This window comes from Nicotiana tabacum, chromosome 22 (assembly GCF_000715075.1).
Source record: "Nicotiana tabacum cultivar K326 chromosome 22, ASM71507v2, whole genome shotgun sequence".
NCBI lineage: Eukaryota > Viridiplantae > Streptophyta > Magnoliopsida > Solanales > Solanaceae > Nicotiana > Nicotiana tabacum.
The window spans coordinates 159,158,975-159,165,230 of NC_134101.1; positions in this window are offsets into that span (position 1 = coordinate 159,158,975).

Below are 6,256 nucleotides of genomic sequence, written 5' to 3' on the forward strand. Positions count from 1 at the left end.
AGTTATGGACTTGGCCCGTGAAAAGAAAATTGTGCTTGAAGATGAGAAAGCAAACACGAACAAAGTCTCTATCACCTTTGGATCATTCAATCTAGATGAGTTATGTAGTTTAAAAGGAATAAAAAATGAGGAATTACTGGAGAACAACAAAGTTGAAGACGATCAACCTGATGATGATGAAGGTTGGACATTGGTGACTTGTCGTAGGCGCCACAAAAAGAATCAATAGAACAACGAACAAGGAAGATAGTGGTAAAAAGACCAACGAAAAAGAATCCAGTTAGGCATTTGAAGAAAGAAAAAGTGGAGATGCACCACCCTCAAAAGCCATGACATACAATGACCTTGGAGGATTTCTTGCCATCTTGGTTCCGCATGAAGATTTCCCATGATGGTATTTAGGCCTCTTATTGCAATGCTAATAAAGGGGAAGCAAAGAGTGATGACCTACCGTTGGCACAATCTTCGGAAAATCTCATCGAGTCCACTCCTCAAGAAGTTAATGCTTGTGAGGAAAAGGTCACGTTCACAAATGACAATCTTCTGCTAGGTGACACTCTTCATAACCGCCCATTGTACCTGGCTGCTATATGCGTGATGAAAGGGTAAATCGAATTTTGTTTGATAGAGGATCCTCAATGAACATTTTGCTAATTCGCACTGTGAAAGAACTTGGTATTCCTATGAACGAACTCTCGGAAAGTCGTGTGATGATCCAAGTATTCAACCAAGGGGGGCAAAGAGCCATAGGCGCGATCAAGCTAGAAATCACCATTGAAGATATGCAATCAAATGCATGGTTACATGTGATCGATGCAAAGACTTCATACAACGTCTTGCTTGGAAAGCCCTGGATACATTAGAATAAAGTAGTTCCATCTACCTACCATCAATGTTTAAAATACTACGAGGATGAAGTCAAGAAGAAGATAGTTGTTGATGATGAGCCATTCACCGAGGCTGAGTCACACTTCACCGATGCAAAGTTCTACTTGAAGAATCGCATTGTGAAGGAGCTAAAAGCTGATGATGGCATAAAAAACAAGAATGACGAGCCCATAACTAAAAGAGCAGAGGTGACTACTGGTGAAGCCGAAGTTATTGCTAAAGAGGTACAACCCAACGCGAATAAATCTTATAGAGGGAATATTGCGTCTTGTGGCAAGAAAGTAAGTCATGCTCTCCAATATGTCCCTAAAAGGACGAAATGTGAAGGTGAATCGTCTAATCTCCAAACTAACATGCTAAAGGAGTTAACTCTTTCGGTAAAACAAATCGAGGCAGTAAAGTTGTCCTCAAAGCCACTTGCAGGGTTGTAGCCCAAAATCGTTTGCAGAATATGGTACTCCCTACAAAGCAAATAGATGAAGGTTTTGATCCAAATGCTTATAGGCTATTTGCAAAAGCTGGATACAATCCTAATGAGCCGTCAAAGTTAGAGAAGCTACCATCAGAAGCTGCAACGAGACAACCACGTGAAGGTTTGGGATACAAACAACCGTCACCACTGTGCATCTCCATAAGAAGGGCGAGCAATAATTATATCACTGTAGAAGATGAATCGGCCGCTTCTTACAAGCCTTCTGTCTTTGATCGACTTGGAAAATCACTTGTGAGGACCTCCGTGTTTGAGAGATTGGGTCCATTAAAAAAGGGGGAACAAGTTCTAAAGAAATTTTCAAAGCATAAGAACACCCGCTTCGCCCAAAATCCAGAAGATCTTGAAGGATTTCCAAAGTTTGGTTCCTTCTAGAATGAGGTAACAAACAAAACTTGTGGTTTCATGTAAAGAAGTACTTAAGGTAAAGCCATATACTGTGGTCTACACTAATGAACGTGACAAAGATAAAGAAAGTGTGGGTTCTTCGTATCATATTAATGTATAAGGAGAGAATGATATTCCATCTTCAATGGAGGATAATGCATAATTGAAAGATGTTTCACTGTGTTATCACATATCCTTTAACGATGGGGACCCTCAAGAAGATGAAGATGCGAAAGATGCTCCACCTGAACTTGAAGAAGGAGTGAAGATGACAGTTGATGCCTTAAAAGAAGTTAACCTTGGCACCGATGAAGAACCAAGACCCACCTACCTAAGTGCTTTACTAGAAGTTGATGAATAGAGCACTTACACTGAGTTACTCAAGGAGTTCAGGGATGTCTTTGCTTGGAGTTACAAAGAGATGCTTGGCTTGGATCCAAAAGTAGCAGTCTATCACCTTGCAGTCAAAAATGGCGTTCGCCCTGTTAAACAAGCTCAAAGGCGCTTTAGGCAGGACTTGGTTGCCTTGATTGAAACCAAAGTTAACAAACTCATCGTAGCTGGCTTTATTCGTGAAGTTAAGTACCCAACATGGGTTTCAAGTATTGTCCCTGTAAGGAAGAAAAATAGCCAGATTCGAGTGTGCGTTGACTTTAGGGATCTTAACAATGCATGTCCAAAAGATGAATTCCAACTTCCTGTCCCAGAACTGATGATCGATGCTACTATTGGGTACGAGGCAATGTCATTTATGGACAGTTCAGCAGGCTATAACCAAATTCGCATGGCGCCAAAAAATGAAGAGCTTACTGCATTTCGTACCCCCAAAGGTATTTATTGCTACAAGGTAATGCCTTTTGTCTTGAAGAACGTAGGTGCTACTTACCAAAGAGCTATACAGAATATTTTTGATGACCTTCTTCACAAAAATGTCGAATGTTATGTTGATGACTTGGTGGTAAAATCAAGAAAGAAAAGCGACCACTTGAAAGACTTGAGAATAGTGTTTGAGTTGCTTTGGAGATACCAACTTAGGATGAATCCATTAAAATGCGCCTTTGGAGTTACCTCCGGAATGTTCCTGGGTTTTATTGTCCGACATTGAAGGATTGAAATAGATCAAGCTAAAGTAGATGCAATCTTGAAAATTCTTGAGCCCTGCAATATTCATGAATTAAAAAGTCTACAAGGAAAGCTAGCATACCTTAGGAGATTCATCTCAAACCTAGCTGGGAGGTGCCAACCATTCAGCCGCCTTATGAAGAAAGGTGTCCCTTTCAAATGGGACCAAGCATGTAGTAATGCCTTTGAGAGCATTAAATCCTACTTAATAAAGCCTCCGATTTTGGCAGCCCCTATACTTGGAAAGCCGTTGATACTATACATTTCAGCACTAGAAAGGTTTGTTGGAGCGTTGTTGGCCCAAGAAAATAGTGAAGGGAAAGAAAACTCTCTTTACTACTTGAGCAGGATGATGACACCAAATGAGCTGAATTATTCGACAATTAAAAAGTTATGTTTGGCGCTAGTTTTCTCAATCCAAAAATTGAAGCACTACTTTCAAGCTCATGTCGTTCGTTTGGTTTCTAGAGTGAATCCCATCAAGTTCGTGATCTCAAAACCTGTCCTTAGTGACGACTAGCAAGGTGGTACCTCCAGTTTCAATAATTTGAAATCGTGTACATCCCACAAAAGGCTGTAAAAGGACAAACGTTAGTGGACTTCTTGGAAGATCACCCTATATATGATGATTAGGAGATAACTGACGAACTACCTGATGAGGACGCCATAGTCATTGAAGTTCAGCCTCTACGGAAGATGTACTTCGATGGTGTTGAGCATCGCGGAGGGGCTGGTACTGGTGTAGTATTTGTCACTTCTCAAGGTGAAGTTTTGCCAACTCTTTTACGTTGATGCAACTCTACTCTAACAATGTTGCTTAGTATCAAACACTAATACTTGGGCTCGAAATGGCTGTCAAAATGAAGCGGTTGCAATTGCAAGTCTTTGGTGACTCTCAATTAGTGGTCAATCAACTTTTAGGTAGTTACGAGGTCAAGAAGCCTGAACTATGCCCATATCATGATTATGCTAAAAAGCTAATGGGGTGGCTTGGTGATGTGACTATTCAGCATGTGCCAAGGAAAGAAAATAAAAAGGTTGATGCTTTAGCTACCCTAGCTTCATCATTAACCCTGCCTGATCAAGCACAAGTTACTATCTGCCAAAAATGGGTAGTGCCACCGCCAAATGAGGCTGAAGGTGAATAAAATGAACTCAAGCATCTTGTCACGGTTTCTGAAGTTGAGAAAGAAGAATGGCGACAACCCATTATCGACTACTTGTGCTATGGGATACTTCCAGAAAATTCGAGGAGATGGAATGAAATCCGCTGTCGTGCACCTCACTTCCTTTACTACAAAGATACCCTATATAGAAGATCATTCGAGAGAGTACTCCTGCGATGCTTAGGGAAAGATGAAGCACTCCAAGCTTTGGAAGAATCGCATTCTGGGGTATATGGGTCACACCAGTCTGGACCAAGGCTCTATTTCCATATAAAAAGGATGGGATATTATTGGTCAACGATGGAAAAAGATTGCTTGGACTACGCTCGAAGATGCGAGGCTTGTCAATTCCATGCAAATTTTATTCATCAACCTCCTGAAGTGTTGCACCCGACTGTTGCATTCTGGCCATTTGACGCTTGGGGATTGGATGTTGTTGGACCACTGCCAAAGTCCTCTGGTGGGCACCTATACATCTTGGTTGTAACTAACTTCTCAAAATAGGCTGAAGTTGTTGCTCTTAAGGAAGTAAAGAAGGAAAATGTTGCAAGTTTCATACGAGTAAACATTATTTATCGTTTTAGCATTACTTGTTGCATAATAACAGATAATGAAAATCCATTTGATAATAGGTTGATGAACAAGATTTGTGATCTCTTTGGTTTCAAGCAACGTAACTCTTCGATGTACAATGCTGCTGCCAATGGTCTAGCTGAGGCATTCAACAAAACTCTATGCAACTTATTGAAGAAAGTCATCTCCAAATCCAAACGAGATTGGAACGACCGTATGGAAGAAGCTCTATAGGAATATAGGACAACTCACCGTACGCCAACACAAGCGACCCCTTATGCACTCGTTTATGGATTTAAAGCCGTCTTGCCACTCGAGTGTCAAATATCTTCATTACGATTAGCTATTCAAGAAGGCATCACTGATGAATAAAATGCTCGACTTCGATTAGCAGAGTTGGAGGCTCTTGATGGGAAGAGGTTGGAAGCTCAATAGAGTTTTGAATGTTATCAAGCTCGATTGTCTCACGCCTTCAATAAAAGAGTTCGGCCGAGATCCTTTCAAGTAGGAGATCAAGTCCTTGCCATACGAAGACCCATAATTACTTCCCATAAACCTGTAGGGAAGTTCACTTCAAAAATGGGATGGGTCATATGTTGTACAAGAAGCTTACTCAAGTGGGACTTACAAGTTGGTTGATGCAGATGGCATGAAAATCGTCCCTATCAATGGCAAATTCTTAAAGAAGTATTATCCTTGAAATTGCGACGCTCCTCGACGTACAAGCCTAAACTTCAAGTCATGACGCTCCTTGACGCATGAGCCTAAACTGCATGTTGCTACACTCCTGGCCCGCATGAGTATAAACTATGTACGACCCCTACAAAAAAAAAGAGTCTGCTAGGTTGAAAACTTCGAAATAAGTGGCCTAGGCAAAAGTTAGGACATAAAAAAAATCACCCAGTCTGAACTACGGTATGACTTGATCCTCTCCGAGGTACGTAGGCAGCTTGGAGTTTCATTCTAAGTTCAGTCGCATAAGTTCAAAAGATACATATTTCCCCAATTGTTGTTCGAATGAAGTATGAAGGAATGTAAGATCAAGCTGAAATGTCATCCTCCTGTTGAACTTTGATCTCATTTGATTTAAAGGGGCAACCCTCCATGGTAAATTGATATCTTCAATGGGCCGATTTTAGGAGGACGTCAAGTATTTGCATTAAAGTCCAGGGATTCTCTATGTCTTCAGGTTCGCCAAATCATCAAGTTCGTTGGTCTCCAAATCCGCCCTCTGCCTAAAAAAAAGGGAAGAGAAGAGAGGCGTCAAAAGGAAGCACAAGTATAAGGAAAACATTACTTGGCACAACGTTTCAAATTCAGTGAGACTTGAACTCAAGATATTTGTGAGAATATAGCTCTTAAATTTCTATTGATGGCAAGTAAGACATCTTCCGATCTCGAGGCTTCCATACCAAGATATGAATTTTTTGGTGAGACTGCGCAAATCTGAAATTGATAGCATGGTGCAAGATAAAATTGAATTCAAAATATTATATGGGACAATTTTGAAGTTGTTTGATTGATAATTTTGGATATGTTCTAGATCTTGAAGTCTAGTTTTCAATAAATCAAACGGTTCATAATTTCAATATTCCTACACCAAGATATGAAATATTTGGCGAGACTGCGC